Source organism: Oncorhynchus mykiss, chromosome 16 (assembly GCF_057628025.1).
Source record: "Oncorhynchus mykiss isolate SJ-2025 chromosome 16, ASM5762802v1, whole genome shotgun sequence".
Taxonomy (NCBI): Eukaryota; Metazoa; Chordata; class Actinopteri; order Salmoniformes; family Salmonidae; genus Oncorhynchus; species Oncorhynchus mykiss.
Window position 1 is genome coordinate 18,983,393 of NC_143037.1, and position 16,910 is coordinate 19,000,302.

Consider the following 16,910-nt stretch of genomic DNA (forward strand, 5'->3'; position numbering starts at 1 on the left):
CACCCCTGGCTACACCATGGTTCTATCCCAGAGTGCTGTTGAGGCTACTGTAGAACAGTAGTGTGTTTTAATCAATTATTTGATGACATGAATATATTTAGTGTAGTTTTATCTAAAAAGGAGAATATATTCACTATAAATTTTTCTGAAATTCACTGAGGATGGTCCTCCCCTTCCTCCTCTGAAGAACCTCCACTGACAGACACACACAGAGAAGAGTCTTATCCACATACACAGACTGATGATTGGTTGTAAGACATGTATAATAAGATTGTGAGAGCTGTACTATTAGATTTTAGTGCAGCCTTTGATATTATTGACCATAATGTTGTTTAGAAAACGTGTGTTATGGCTTTTCAACCTCTGCAATATCGTGGATTCAAATGAATCAATCTCAGTGTTTTCATTAATGGAATCTTAACTAATGTTAAACATGTAAAGTGTGGTGTACTGCAGGGCAGCTCTCTAGGCCCTCTACTCTTTTCTAATTTTACCAATGACCTGCCACGGGCATTAAACAAAGCATGTGTGTCCATGTATGCTGATGATTTAACCATATACGCATCAGCAACCATAGCTAATGAAGTTAGCTGAAACCCTTAACAAAGAGTTGCCGTCTGTTTTGGAATGGGTGGCCAGTAATAAACTGTTCCTGAACATCTCTGAAACTAAGAGCATTGTATTTGGTACAAATCATTCCCTATGTTCTAGAACTCAGCTGCATCTGGTAATGAATGGTGTGGCTGTTAAAGAAGTTGAGGAGACTTTGACACCATACTCCACAAAGCAAGTCCTGAAGGCTCTAATTTTTATCTTATCTTGATTATTGTCCAGTCATATGGTCAAGTTCTGCAAAGAAAGATCTAGTTAAGCTGCAGCTGGCCCAGAACAGAGCGGCACGACTTGCTCTTCATTGTAATCATTGGGCTAATATTAACACTATGCATGCCAGTCTCTTGGCTAAGAGCTGTGTCACTTCTTATTTTTATAAGAAACATTAAATGGGTTGGAAATTCCAAATTGTTTGCATAGTCAACATACACACAGCAATGACACACACTTCCTCCACCAGACAGGCCACCAGGGTCTTTTCAGAGTCCCCGGGTCCAGAACAAATTCAAGAAAATGTACAGTATTATACAAGGCTCCCTTCCACTTTATATAGGGCAAGTGAACAGCAAACCTGGTTTCAAAAAACAAATAAAGCAACACCTCACGGCACAACGCCTCTCCCCCATGTGACCTACTTGTTGTGTGTATGTACTGACATGTGTAACTGATAGATACATTTAAAAACATTAACGTGTGTGTATGTAAATGGTAATCTTGTCTGTAATGTCTTTTCGTTATGTGTCAGACCCCAGTAAGACTAGCTGTTGCCATTGGCGGCATCTAATGGGGATCCTAATAAATCAAATAGAACAGTTTTGTTTAACGGAGAGCAAGGTCTGACACACGACAACAAAAGAGTACCCAAAACCCCTGTATGGATGAATTACAAAGGAACTGTACTCAGTTCAGATCCACGATAAGATAAAGATGGTTAACTTTTTTTCCCACAAGTGGCTATATAGGCAACATGGGATCAGGATGTTGCATAGTCTAAAACTCACCCAACCAGTAAAGTCTGATAAACGCTAATATAAGTCTTAAATAGTGAAAAACAAAAGGACCAAAATAAATAGGCTATTAATCTACCTTTAAGGTAGGTCTACCGCAGGTTCTATCCTACCTGTCAGCACCACCCCTGTGCCACACAAGCATCCCAAACAACTTGACTGACAACATTATGCATCCCTGTCCAGAGCCAGTTATTGACTGTGAACTTTGCATTATTAACTTATCTGCATAAGGATATTATGTGATTATTCTCTATGAACATTTGAACGAATAACAATCTGGCCTTAATGAGCATATACTCTTATAATCTCCACTCCACCTGGCACAACCAGATTAGGACTGGCCACCACATGCAGGGGTGGGCAACTCCAGTCCTCAAGGGCCTGTTTAGTGTCACACTTTCACTTCATCCCTAGCAAACACAGCTGATTAATCAAATTGCATTCAAAACTGAAGATCATGATTAGGTGATTATTGGAGTCAGGTGTGTTAGCTGGGGCAAATCTGTGACACCAATCAGGCCCTCAAGGACTGGAATTACCAACCCCTGAATAGAGCCTGGTTCCTCTAGGTTTCTTCCTATGGTCCTGCCTTTGTAGAGTTTTTCCTAGCCACCATGCTTCTACATCTGCATTGTTTTTTGCTCTTTAGGGTTTGTAGGCCCGGTTTCTGTATAAGCACTTTGTGACAACTTCTGATGTAAAAAAGGGCTTTATAAATACATTTGATTGATAAAGGCAAAAGGTCAGTCAAACCTGCCATGATGAAAATGACATGCATGAAAGTATACATAGTTATGTTTATCAGAAAAGCCAAGTTCTTTTTTTTTTTAAAGAAGCAATGTATAAATGGACAGCCTACACCTGCGTCAAAATAAATACAAATGAGTTAGACTGAGCCTACGCTGCTGCCTTTCAACGTTTCGACTAATCCCATATGGGACTGTCTTTTGTGAACAAAAACTACGATAAACGTACATTATTACACAACATATTTGGTGTGTTATAACAAAGTCACTCTTGGTCGTTATTTTCACAAGCTCGAGAAAGAATAGCAACGCTGGCTGTGGCATTGTACCAGTTATAAAATGTAAAAAAAACTTACCATGAAAAGCCTCGATGCACAGCTCAGGAGGAGGTTGACAGTAAAGTAAATTCTTTATAAACTGTTTGGCGCGGGTGTTCTAATTTTGAATCTATAATTTGTAGCCGAAAACGATTTTTCGAGTGTAGAATTTCCGTGTCTTCCTCCTTGTGTATAGCGATGGCGCGTGTTTTTGATGTGAGCGCTCCAGCACACTGTTCAGGTCAGATGCTTGTAGAAAAATTCCCGTTCCGTCTCCGTCTGACTCTGAGCCCAGCCCCCAATTGGCTGCCAACCATAGCTTCACCACCACTGGCTGAAGTAATGTGATGACCAGTGAACTGAAGAATGGGTCTCTTGTCTACGACTGCTGTTTTTTAGATGCTGAATGTGCAGTGAAACACAGACAAGTGGACATTTATAAGATTTCCTGACAATAACAACAGTCTCTCAGAACCATCGACAGTGACCTTCAATATAAGATATTACACTTCTAGGCACGTCACTCTAACTTCCATTGGCTACTATAAAACACAAGTAAATTAACAGGTGACGTCATTATAAAATCCAAATGGTTTGTCCTGAAGAGAAGTGACCCATTTTCCCTACCTGCTCTAGCACAACCGGTTCCCGTCTATTCTAAATATGTAAAACCAAACGGGGTAAACTAAGCCTACACTGCAAAGCGGGTTCAACGAGTTAGCCAGCTAACTTTGATAAGCAACCAGAAATAATGTTAAATAATGTTTAAAAAAGCGAAACTCTGATTCCGGTATGTGTGTAAATCATCCTTAATCCTGCTTTGTAATATACCCCCCTGGTCATACCTGACAACTCCCTCTTCACATTGACAATCCTTTATTCACTAAAATGAAACAAGGCCACAATATACTGTAGTAGTTGAATTCAATGCAAGCAATGTTATTTTTCTTCAACAGGCAGAAGTTTTTATTCTTGAACTTGGCATGACCCCTTACCGGGTCCAAATTACAGTAACCTACCACGCCCCATGTATACACATACATTAATCATTTTGTGTATGGTTCGGTAAAGAAACTAAATGGAAAAAGTGGTAAGCAAGTTCGGTCTAAAAAACGTATTTTAACCAAGTCAAATTAATGTATTGTGTTAGAGGTTTCATGATGCGTGTAATTTAAACCAAAGTAAATAATTTCAAGATTGTTCTATACATCAGTTGGGGTCTCTATAAGCTTCAATATGAGGTCCTAAACCTAGCATGAAAGTGCATCCTTGTAGCTGTGTGGGCTAATATAGTTAACATTTTTGCCTTGGGGTAAATTGAGCCAATGGCCACGGGGTAAGTTGAGCAAATTGAAACGTTTTCTTCCCAGGTGTAAAGTAAGGCATTATCACCGGAATGTGAGGTAATAATAGAGCCTGGCCTATGTTAAAAAAGTACAAAGTGTTTGTTAGGTGTTAAGTCTGTGTTAAAATATGCTTACAATTATTTTGACAAATCAATTGTGATCGTGTTGAATTGTGTTTAGGAAATAAAGATAGACATGGTTTTAAAAAAGTAGTGGCAATATTTCATTCAGTACTGAAATTTACCCCAAACCCGGGGTAAGTTGTGCCAAGAGACCACTTTTTTTCAAAAGTGACAAGCTATTTTTCAAAACTGTAGACTTTACATGAATTCAGATTATTTCCAGGGATACACAACATCTTTAAATATATGTAGATATTGTTAGAAAGAATGCTATATTCCAATTGATGGAGCGATGCTGAATGTAAAAAAAAAAAAGGTCTCAGTTTACCCCACTCTCCCCTACAAATCAATGTAAAAAAAATATAAATAAAAATCAGCCATACAAAGAATGAGGGTCATTCAACCATAGGCCTACTTATTTGACCACAGGAGAATTTGAAGAGCCGTTTTGTTACAGTAATTGATAATTGTGTAGATTGTATGCACGTGTATCTATTAACAATGAGGCCCTGCAAACCACTGGATCTTCTCTATCTCAGTTGCAGTATGAGCAATGAGACTTTTTGTGTTTTTGTCTTTCCACTGCTCTCACTTTACTTTAGACAGGGCTGCATGCTCAAGATGTTTATCATTGCAAAACAGCCTGCTAAGCTGTAATTTGAGTGATAATGGGTTCCACTGTATCCAGTGGGTTTCTTCCTCTCAAAAATTGCTGAATGGAAATAATCATCCTAAAGTAATCGGCCAATAACTAATTTAACTCAAAATGGCCGCTCTGTGGCTTCTGCAACATTAACTCACAAAGATTCACACAGACAATTTTTACACATGGATATGGTCAGTTGAATAGGGTAAACACACCATGCCAGCGATGTTCTATAATGTTGATACAGGGTTTGACCATACACCCTCTTGCTGCTTTTGTTTATCACATAACACGACGTGTGTAGAACACTTAGGATGGCCACTTGCTTCACCCAATCTGGTCCCAGATCTGTTTGTGCTGTTTTGACAACTCCTATGGTTATTTTCATACCAAACATGCCATGACAACGACCATAGGAGTTAGCTATACAGCACAAACAGATCGGGGACCAGGTTACATCAGTGACCTTTCCCCTCAATGCATTCAACACTGTATCTCTGCAGACGCCCTGAAACCTGAAACCAATGCCTGCCTACCTTTTTTACCTTGCTCGGCCACTCTGACACAATGCTAGGAACTCAGGACAGCATAAAATCACCTATCATGTGATCTACTCTCCTACCAGCTTAGCAGCCTGTTTTGTCTGGCCCTGCAAGTCCCAGCCCTAGTGATACATGCTAGTGTGTAATGCTCATGTAGTGCGATCCCGTGTTAATTGGAGCATGTTATGTGGGTTCCATTCCCACATGAACCAGATACAATTATGAATGTGGTAACTGTAAGTGGTTTTGGATGTAAGCTTATTACTATTATCATGCATATGATTAGGGAGACTATTTCCAACAGAATGCAAATTGTTTTTTACGTGTCTTTTCTTACCAGCCTGCTCTCTGAAATGGATAGGGAACATCTTAGCACATTGGAGATGATATTTTTTGTATTTTCAGCTCAGGTGGGGGCAGGTTAAATATGTAGTAACCTAAAGGTATTTACAAGCAGGCATGGTGAAAGACACAACGTTATAACCAAACCAGGACTGAAGCTCAAGCTATTGCTCTGTTTACTCAAAATAAACAGAGCAAACAACATTACATAAACCCATGTCAAACCATTGGAATGTTATGACAGTGGGTTTCTTCAGCGCTCCTTAATTCATCCCTTACATACTTCTCTATTCAAAGTAAATAGAGCAAACAAGATTACATAAACCCATCTCAAACCATTAGAATGTTATGACAGGGGGGTTTCTTTAGCACTCCATAGTTCGTCCCTTACATACACAGAGTATACAAAACATGAATCACAAGACTTGTCTGAAGGTCCCCCTGTACCAGTTGAAAACATTTATGGAAGTAAAACAGTACCAGGCAAACGTTGGACACAGCTACTCGTTCAAGGGTTTTTCTTTATTTGTACTATTTTATACATTGTAGAATAGTAGTGAAGACATTAAAAATATGAAAAAACACATGTGGAATCATGTATTAAGCAAAAAGTGTTAAACAAATCTAAATATATTTTATATTTGAGATTCTTCAAAGTAGCCGTACTTTGCCTTGATGACATCTTTGCACGCTCTTGGCATTCTATCAACCAGCTACACAAGGTAGTCACCTGGAATGCATTTCAATTAACAGGTGTGCCTTGTTAAAAGTACATGTTATGCGTTTGAGCCAATCAGTTGTCTTGTGACAAGGTAGGGGTGATATACAGCAGATAGCCCTATTTGGTAAAAGACTAAGTCCATATTACAGCAAGAACAGCTCAAATAAGCAAAGAGAAACCACAGTTCATCATTACTTTAAGACAAGAAGGTCAGTCAATACGATACAGGACAGACACTTCAGAACAAACTTCCTTTTTATTTTTTGTGATTTTCTGTTGTTCCATGTAGTGAATCTCTAATTCAGTGCTTTTGTATGGGCTAATACCAGTGTATATATATTTTTTAAATATATTTTTGGGATACTCAAGGGGTCTTAAAATTCCAAATCAAATACCAAAATGATCACCCCCCTCCTCCAACTGTGGGCTTCCTCACAGTGTCAAGTTGGATGGATGTCCTTTGGGTGGTGGACCATTCTTGAAACACATGGGAAACTGTTGAGGTTGGAAAAACCCAGCAGTATTGGAGTTCTTGACACAAACCAGTGCGCCTAGCACCTACTACCATACCGCCTTGAAAGGCACTTAAATATTTGTCTTGCTCAGTGCTTTAGATGCTTCTGATAGGCTAATCGACATCATTTGAGTCAATTGGAGGTGTACCTGTGGATGTATTTCAAGGCCTACCTTCAAACTCAGTGCCTCTTTGCTTGACATCATGGGACAACCAAAATAAATCAACCAAGACCTCAGTATAATTGTAGACTCCACAAGTCTGGTTCATCCATGGGAGCAATTTCCAAACACCTGAAGGTACCACGTTCATCTGTACAAACAATAGTACGCAAGTATAAACACCACGGGACCACGCAGCCGTCATACCGCTCAGGAAGGAGACTCGTTCTGTCTCCTAGAGATGAACGTACTTTGGTGCAAAAAGTGCAAATCAATCCCAGAACAACAACAAGATGCTGGAAGATGCTGGAGCAAACAGGTACAAAAGTATCTATATCCACAGTAAAACGAGTCCTATATCGACATAACCTGAAAGGCCGCTCAGCAAGGAAGAAGCCACTGCTCCAAAACCGCCATGAAAAAGCCAGACTAAAGCTAAACTAAAGCTTGTGGAAGGCTACCCGAAATGTTTGACCCAAGTTAAACAATTTAAAGGCAATGCTACCAAATACTAATTCAGTGTTTGTAAACTTCTGTGATGAAATAAATAAAAGCTGAAATAAATCATTCTCTCTACTATTATTCTGACATTTCACATTCTTAGGATCACCACTTTATTTTAACTGACCTAAGACAGGGAATATTTACTAGGATTAAATGTTAGGAATTGTGAAAAACTGAGTTTAAATGGATTTGGCTAAGGTGTATGTAAACTTCAGACTTCAACTGGATGTAAAAATTCTGTTCATTGACTATACCGTAGCTCAGCATTCAACACCATAGTACCCTCCAAGCTCATCATTAAGCTTGAGGCCCTGGTTCTCAACCCCACCCTGTGCAATTGGGTCCTGGACTTCCTGGCGGGCTGCCCCCAGGCCGCCCCCTCTCTACTTCACTGATCCTCAACACTGGGTCCCCACAAGTGTACGTACTCAGCCCTGTCCTGTACTCCCAGTTCACCCATGACTGTGTGGCCATGCACACCTCCAACTCAATCATCAAGTTTGCAGACGGCACAACAGTAGTAGGCTTGATTACCAACAACGACGAGACAGCCTACAGGGAGGAGGTGAGGGCACTCAGAGTGTGCTGTCAGGGAAAATAACCTCTCATGTCAACAAAACAAAGGAAATTATTGTGGACTTCAGGAAACAGCAGAGGGAGCATCCCCCTATCCACATTGATATTGACATCCGCACCCGATGTCACAGGAAGGCCAAAAAGATCATCAAGGACAACAACCACCCGAGCCACTGACTGTTCACCCCGCTACCAGAAGGCGAGGTCAGTACAAATGCATCAAAGCGGGGACCGAGAGACTGAAAAATAGCTTCTATCTCAAGGCTATCAGACAGTTAAACAGCCATCACTAGGACAGAGAGGCTGCTGCCTACATACAGACTTGAAATCATTGGCCATTTTAATCAATGGAACACTAGTCACTTTAATAATGCTGCTTTAATACTATTTACATATCTTGCATTACTCATTTCATGTGTATATACTGTTTTCTATGCTATCTATTGCATCTTAGCCTATGCCGCTCTGTCATTGCTCACCCATATATTTATATATTCTTATTACATTCCATTCCTTATTCCATTAGGTATTTGTTGTGGAATTGTTAGATATTACTTGTTAGATATTGCTGCACTGTCGGTACTAGAAGCACAAGCACTTTGCAACACTTGCAATAACATCTGCAAACCATGTGTATGTGACCAATACATATGATTTGATTTTTATGTGGCAGGGACTCCAGACAATCACGGATTACAAAGGGAAAACCAGCTACATCACGGACACCATCTTGCTCCCGAACAAGCTTAACACCTTCTTCACCCGCTTTGAGGATAACACAGTGCCACCGACGCGGGCTGTTCCCGAGGACTGTGGGGTCTCATTCTCCATGGCCAACGTGAGTAAGACATTTAAGAGTGTCAACCCTTGCAAGGCTGCCGGCCAAGACGGCATCCCTAGCCGCGTCCTCATAGCATGCGCAGATCAGATAGCTGGAGTGTCTGCTGTCCCCACATGCTTCAAGATGTCCACCACTGTTCCTGTACCCAAGAAAGCAAAGGTAACTGAACTAAATGACTATCGCTCCGTAGCACTTACTTATGTCGTCATGAAGTACTTTGAAAGACTAGTTAAGGATCATATCACCTCCACCTTACCGGCCACCCTAGACCCAATTCAATTTGTACACCGCCCCAATAGATCCACAGACGATGCAATCGCCATCGCACTGCACACTGCCCTATCCCGTCTGGACAAGAGGAATACCTATGTAAGAATGCTGTTCATTGACTCCAGCTCAGCCTTCAACACCATAGTTCTATCCAAGCTCATCATTAAGCTTGGGGCCCTGGGTTGGAACCCTGATTGGCCGACCCCAGGTGATGAAACAACACCTCCACTACGCTGATCCTCAACACAGGGGCCCCACAAGGGTGCGTGCTCAGCCCCCTCCTGTACTCCCTGTTCACCCATAACTGCGTGGCCACGCACGCCTCCAACTCAATCATCCAGTTTGCAGACAACACAACAGTAGTAGGCCTGATTGCTAGCAATGATGAGACATCCTAAAGGGAAGAGGTGAGGGCCCTGGTGGAGTGGTACCAGGAAAATAACCTCTGCCTCAAGTCAACAAAACGAAGGAGCTGATCGTGGACTTCAGGACACAGCAGAGGGAGCGCGCCCCCATCCACATTGAAGGGGCCACAGTAGATAAGGTGAAAAGCTCAAAGTTCCTCAGCGTACACATCACTGACAATCTGTAATTGTCCACCCACACAGACATTTGGCGTGGTCCCTAAGAACCTTTACAAACTATTATAGATGCGCTATTGAGCTCATTCTGTCAGGCTGCATCACCGCCTGGTACGGCAACTGCACCGCCCACAACCGCAGGGCTCTCCAGACGGTGGTGCAGTCTGCCCAACGCATCATCCGGGGCAAACTGCCTGCCCTCCAGGACACCTAGAGCACCAGATGTTACAGGATGGCCAAAAATATCATCAAGGACATAAACCACCCGAGCCACAGCCTGTTCACCCGTTATCTTCCAGATGGTGAGGTCAGTACAGGTAGGACTGAGAGACTGAAAAACAGCTTCTATCTCAAGGCCATCAGACTGTTAAATAGCCATCACTAGCCGGCCTCCACCTAGTACCCTGCCCTGAACTTAGTCCCTGTCAATAGCCGGCTACCCCCCGGGTACTCAACCCTGCACCTTGGAGGTTGCTGCCCAATATACATAGACATGGAATCACTGGTCACTTTAATAATGTTTACTTACTGTTTTACTAATTTCATATGAATATACTGTATTCTAGTCAATGCCATCCTATTCAAGTATTGCTGTGCATATACTAGTCTATCCTACGTATTCTACAGATATACTAAATCATCTATCCACATACTGTCCATAATGTCTATACATCCAATCATATATACATATATATATATATATATATATATATATATATATATATACTCCGGACTCCGACATTGCTTGTCCTAATATTTATATATTTCTTAATTCCATTCGTTTACTTTTAGATTTATGTGTATAGTTGTGAATTAGATATTACTGCAGTGTTGGAGCTAGGAACACAAGCATTTCACTACAACCGCAATAACATCTGCTAAATATGTGTATGTGACCAATAGAATTTGATTTCACCCTTTGAATGGCACACATTCACAATCTCTAGGGTTTAAAAATCCTTCTTTAACCACTCTAAAGGCGGACTTAACTGATGTTCCCATTATTCTGGTCCAATGTAATGTCTCACATGAGAGACTAGTCTATATAACACTGAACCATGAGGGAAATAACTACTCCAAGTTGCTTTGTCAACACTTCCAGGGAGCTTTAATGAAATGTTATTCTAATGTATTCATAGTTTGTCCTACATTTGAATTTGTAAATGCCCTGTGCCAAAATAAGACAAATGTTAATCAGCATGTGACTGGGACGTTACAGACATAAGCATGCCTGTTTATTTTTGCCATCACGTTATGAAAAGAGAAATTAGAAGGAAAGCTGTTTCGTATACTGTGAATAACCATGGCAAAACTTCTGCTAAATTGTTGTTATGGTGGTTATATTCTAGAATTAATTTTCGAGGTAAGGAGGGCATATGGCATGGATCATGTCCCTAATCAGAATAAGTTGATTATAAATGAAATTTCCATCTGTTTTCCATGGAGTAAAAACAAGCTCAGTTGTGTCATTATCCATAATCCTGCATTTTAATCAATAAAGCATTGAATAACTGTATTATTTGGTATTCACTAATGTGCTTGTAAATTAACAATTGGGACAACAACTGGGAAATGGGGATAGTAAAAGGGGTTGTTTTCAAAGTCATTGCAAAGATCAGAATGTGCCATTCGATATGATAATTGACATTTTTTGGTTAATCTGTGGTGATTCTACAGGCATCAGTCTTGGGATTACTGCCTGGAGCTGGAAACTTGACCGGCTTGGAGACAAAGGTGTTCTAACCGAGCCAACTTTCCCGCTTAGCCAATCAGAGGGCCAGTTAAATTGCTTTGTCATCCAGTGAATGGCGCACTTACTTTGAGGCCAGGTTTATTAGTCTTTAGGTAACTGAACTACAACACCATATGGATTTTTCTGTAACGTTTCATTTTGTACTGTGTTTCAGATCAAATGAGCTGAGGATGTTGGTCATTTTATCCAATACAGAATGACACATTATTTCAAAACAGAAAGAAAAAATACCACCTTTGATGCATAGTACTCCATGCATTACACAGTCTACTGTACTGCTCTCTACCTTACCAAGTCATTCTCCACAGTCCTCACTTTAGGAGACATAATGGACTGAAAGATTGCAAAATTACCCTCACTCATACACAATAGACAGGTTGGCATATTTCGTGGGTATATTTATGGGGACCATTGGGGTTGGACACTGCACTGTTAGGTAATCGGCTTCTGGCACATGGCATATGCCGATAATGCTGCAATTAACTGCTGTGCCGAGAGATCGTTGGCTCTGTACACATGCTGCACACAGGCTTTCATGGTGGTGAGTAGCATATGTACAGAGCCAATGATCTCTCGGCATATGCAGCACATGTGTTTAGGAATAGTGGATTAGGCTTACTAGGGCCCACTTTGAAGGTGCCTGTACAGATGCCTAATTTGAGAGTGAATTCAATTCACTTTTTTTGGGGGGGGGGGGGGGGGCTGGAGTATTATCTACTATTTTTTAGCTGTACAGCTCTCTTTCGCACTCTCTCCCCCCTCAGTCTGTGAAGCCTTCTGGTGTGAGGTATAAGAGGCCTGGTGAGGTCCTCACTCATTCAGCGTGCAGTAGTCATTTTCAATGCCCCCTTATTAGTAGTATGAGGCCCCCACTCCAGCCGAGAGGTTTTTTGTGTGTCCTCACAGAGTTAGGTGGCCCCTTCTACTCCTTGTTAAAGCCCCACTCCACAGCTTCCAGACTCATTATCCCCTTTACCCTCCCTCCCTCTCGCCATACCCCAACTCCTAAGCCTCCAATGGTCTGACCGCAGCATTTAATTACCCACCTATTATTAGCCCAATGCCAGCCCCTCTACCCTGAAATCTCCTAAACATCCCCTTTTCCACCTCTGTGGAAAAGTGGTCGTGATAGTTTGCGGGGGCCACTCACACTCCCTCTCCCACAGGGCTCGGGATTATATTGCGTCCATGTCCACCCTGAAGGTGCACACATTAAGCCTAGCAGTCTCTCTGGGTCTCGAAACACATTATGTAAGACTGGTCCCAGCCCCGCTTGGCTTTCTGTCTCCAGAAGGCCTCCTGTTGTGTTCAAATGCTAAATGCAGGCGGTCGAGTACAGTTTGTATGTGAGTGCAGAACACAGCGCTGTCAGTGGGAGTCCATGGCCAGGCGAACATGAAGCACTGACAACCTATGACAGCAAACCATGTGAGGCTTCAGTAAACTGTGTGTACACTTCACAGAGTTGAAGTAACTGTAGATCAAGATCTGTGATCTACACGGGCAATTGGTGCTAGGAAGGGAGGCTTTGTGACCAGGATGTGTAGGGCAGGTAGAACGTGACCAAAGGAAATGTGTAGGGCAGGCAGAAGTAAGCATCATGCGTCAGATGACCTTTTTGTCTCCAGTAACAGCTAGAGACAGACGGACAGACATACAGAGAGAACACACCAGGACAGGCATCCACAGAGGGATCCAGCTCATATCAAGCTGCTTTCACTCAGGTCCAGTCCTGTGTGACACATCAAGGTCTTTACAGCTCAGACCTCAAAGCTTACTTTATTTAACCCTAAAAGTGTCAACTAGGGTCATTTTTACCCGTAATTGGTAATGATTGCAAAGCGACACTGTCTGTCAAGCTGTAACATTTATTTTTTTACAGTATGCAAAATAAGTATGCAATATATACAGTTCCTTCGGAAAGTATTCAGACCACTTGAATTTTTCTATAATTTGTTACGTTACAGCCTTTTTCTAAAAAAGAATTCCCCCTCAGCAATCTACACACAATACCCAATAATACCAAAGCAAAAACAGGTTATTAGACATTTTTGCCAATTTATTTGAAATGAAAAACTGAAATACCTTATTTACATAAGTATTCAGACCCTTTGCTATGAGACTCGAAATTGAGCTCAGGTGCATCCTGTTCCATTGATCATCCTTGAGATGTTTCTACAACTTGATTGGAGTCCACCTGTTTGGACATGCTTTGGAAAGGCACACAACTGTCTATATAAGGTCCCACAGTGGACAGTGCATGTCAGAGCAGAAACCAAGCCATGAGGTCGAAGGAATTGTCCGTAGAGCTCCGAGACAGGATTGTGTAGAGGCACGGAAGGGTACCAAAACAGTTCTGCAGCGTTGAAGGTCCCTAAGATCACAGTGGCCTCCATCATTCTTAAATTGAAAATGTTTGGAACCATCAAGACTCTTCCTAGAGCTGGAGGCCCGGCCAAACTGCGCAATCGAGGGAGAAGGGCCTTTGTCATGGAGGTGACCAAGAACCTGATGGTCACTCTGACAGAGCTCTAGAGTTCCTCTGAGGAGATGGGAGAACCTTCCAGAAGGACAACCATCTCTGTAGCACTCCATTAATCAGGCCTTTATGGTGGAGTGGCCAGACGGAAGCCCCTCCTCAGTAAAAGGCACATGACAGCCCGCTTGGAGTTTGCCAAACGACACCTAAAGGACTCTCAGAGATTCTCTAGTCTGATAAAACCAAGAATGAACTCTTTGGCCTGAATGCCTATCGTCACGTCTGGAGGAAACCTGGCAAAGATGAACGGTGCAAAGTACAGAGAGAGCCTTGATGAAAGCCTGCTCCAGAGTGCTCAGGAACTCTGACTGGGGTGAAGGTTCAACTTCCAACAGGACAACGACCCTAAGCACACAGCGAAGACAACGCAGGAGTGGCTTCGGGACAAGTCTCTGAATGTCTTTGAGTTGCCCAGCCAGAGCCTGGACTTAAACCTGATTGAACATCTCTGGAAAGACCTGAAAATAGCTGTGCAGCGATGCTCCCCATCCAGCATGAGCTTGAGAGGATCTGCAGAGAAAAATGGGAGAAACTCCCCAAATACAGGTGTGCCAAGCTTGTAGCGTCATACCCAAGAAGACTCAATGCTGTAATCGCTGCCCTCAAAACTTTAAACATCTATGGCATTGTGTTGTGTGACAAAGCGGCACATTTAAGAGTGGTCTTTTACTGTCACCAGTACAAGGTTCACCTGTGTAATGACCATGCTGTTTAATCAGCTTCTTCATATGCCACATCTTTCAGGTGGATGGATTATCTTGGCAAAAGATAAATGCTCAGTACAGGGATGTAAACTAATCTCTGCACAAAATGCGAGAAAAATAAGCATCTTTGTGCATATGGAACATTTCTGGGATCTTTTACTTCAGTTCATGAAACATGGGACCAACACTTTACATGTTGAGTTCATGATTTTGTTCAGTATGTAGTACTGTATGTATTGAGTCTTTTTTTACTGCAACCGCCAACCAGAGGAGGACTCAGGAGCCCGCTCTCAATGAGAGTAGACAGCCTGCTGCTGCCTGCCGCTGCTCTGCTAATCATCAGATGGGGGAGGAGAGGAGGTAGGGGGCCCACATGGGTAACTGGGGGGCCCTGCCTTGATTGGCTAACGGATACTTGAAAAAATAAACTGCATAATAAATACTGGTCAGTCTGGACAGTGATGGAAAAAGTACACAATTCTCATACTTGAGTAAAAGTAAAGATACCTTAATAGAAAAGGACTCAAGTAAAAGTGAAAGTCACCCAGTAAAATACTACTTGAGTAAAAGTCTAAAAGTATTTGGTTTTAAATATACTTAAGTATCAAAAGTAAATGTAGTTGCTAAAATATACGTAAGTATCAAAAGTAAAAGTATGAAAAATAAAAAAAATCCTTATATTAAGCAAAACAGACAGCACAGTTTTGTTGTTTTTATTTATTTATGGATAGCCAGGGTCACACTACAACACTCAGACATCATTTAAAAACAAAGCATTTGTGTTTCGTGAGTCTGCCAGATTAGTAGGGATGACCAGGGATATTCTCTTGATAAGAGTGCGAATTGGACCATTTTCTGTCCCGCTAAGCATTCAAAATGTAACGAGTACTTTTGGGTTTCAGGGAAAATGTATGGAGTAAAAAGTATATAATATTCTTTAGGAATGTATTGAAGTAAAAGTAAAAGTTGTAAAAAATATAAATAGTCAAGTACAGATTCCACAAAAAACTACTTCCGTAAAAATGCTTTAAAGTACTACTTAAGTACTTTACACCACTGTGTCTGGTCAATTGTGAATCAGGGGCTGGGCCCAAGCATGTAGGCAAAAAAAATATATGACATACTTTTATTTGTATGATATATTTTTTTAAATCCAACCACTTTCTTCAAAATACACCGGAGAGTATAATTTAGCAAAAGAGGTTTAATAGTTTTAAAAAGAATAATAAAGGTACCTGTCAAAATAAAGGAAAAACCAACATAAAGCGTCTTAAAGGGATGTTTAGTCCACCACAAGCTGCCAGAACAGCTTAAATGCACCCTGGCATTGATTCTACAAGTGGCCCTAAACCATGCCATGGCAATGCACCCCACCTCATAACATATACTTTGCCTACAGTCGGGAAAGCAGCAATTTGGGCAGCATGCAGGGCCAAGTACACAGCTTGTTGTGTTGTGGTCATATAATCAATAGAAGGGTTTTGGAACCTCTTACCCTGGCAATTTGACTGTTAATAAACTCATGGGTACACTAGCAATGACGCAATGGCTGCCAGTCCTGACATGAAGGGGAACTGCAATCTACGGATTATATTACTATGGTTGGTTGCAGCTGTAGGTTTGCCATTTGCAGATTTCAAAATACAATCGGAAAAACATACAGTTTGGAAAGCAAATGCGTACTGCCGAAAAGAAAAGACTAATCTGTCTGTCGACCCAATATAATTTGTTTTACCTCAACTCAGTTTATTGGGAACTGCAGCACTGTTTTTCAAAGTAGCTCATCTTGAGATAGGCTATTGCCATGACGTGAGTAGTACCCTATGAGTAGTACCCTGACTCATCTTTAGGTGAGTCAGTGTGCCACTGGAAATGTTATTTAGTAGCTTACTGTAGCCTACAGTGGATCTTCCTTTAAAAGTTGCGTCATACTGCAGCACAGCTTGCAGTCATGTTATTTAACTGTCAGCCATTGTTGCCATTAGGGCTAGTTTGCCCACTAGAAGGCATCTTTGACAAGCTAAGTTATTGAAATGACATGGAGCTGTAGTCCTAAGAGTCCT

The 16,910-nt window shown here is 41.5% G+C and overlaps 1 protein-coding gene across 2 annotated transcripts in view; it reads right to left on the reverse strand.

Moving 5' to 3' along the window:
• The window catches only part of LOC110491536 (leucine zipper putative tumor suppressor 2 homolog), a 45,723-nt gene extending 42,524 nt beyond the window's left edge, over positions 1 to 3,199 (reverse strand). For both annotated transcript variants that reach the window (XM_021565059.3, XM_090202136.1), the window contains exon 1: positions 2,725 to 3,199. The gene's annotated coding sequence lies outside the window, so the exon portion shown is untranslated. The remainder of the gene's footprint in view (positions 1 to 2,724) is intronic.
• Positions 3,200 to 16,910: the final 13,711 nt, after the last annotated feature.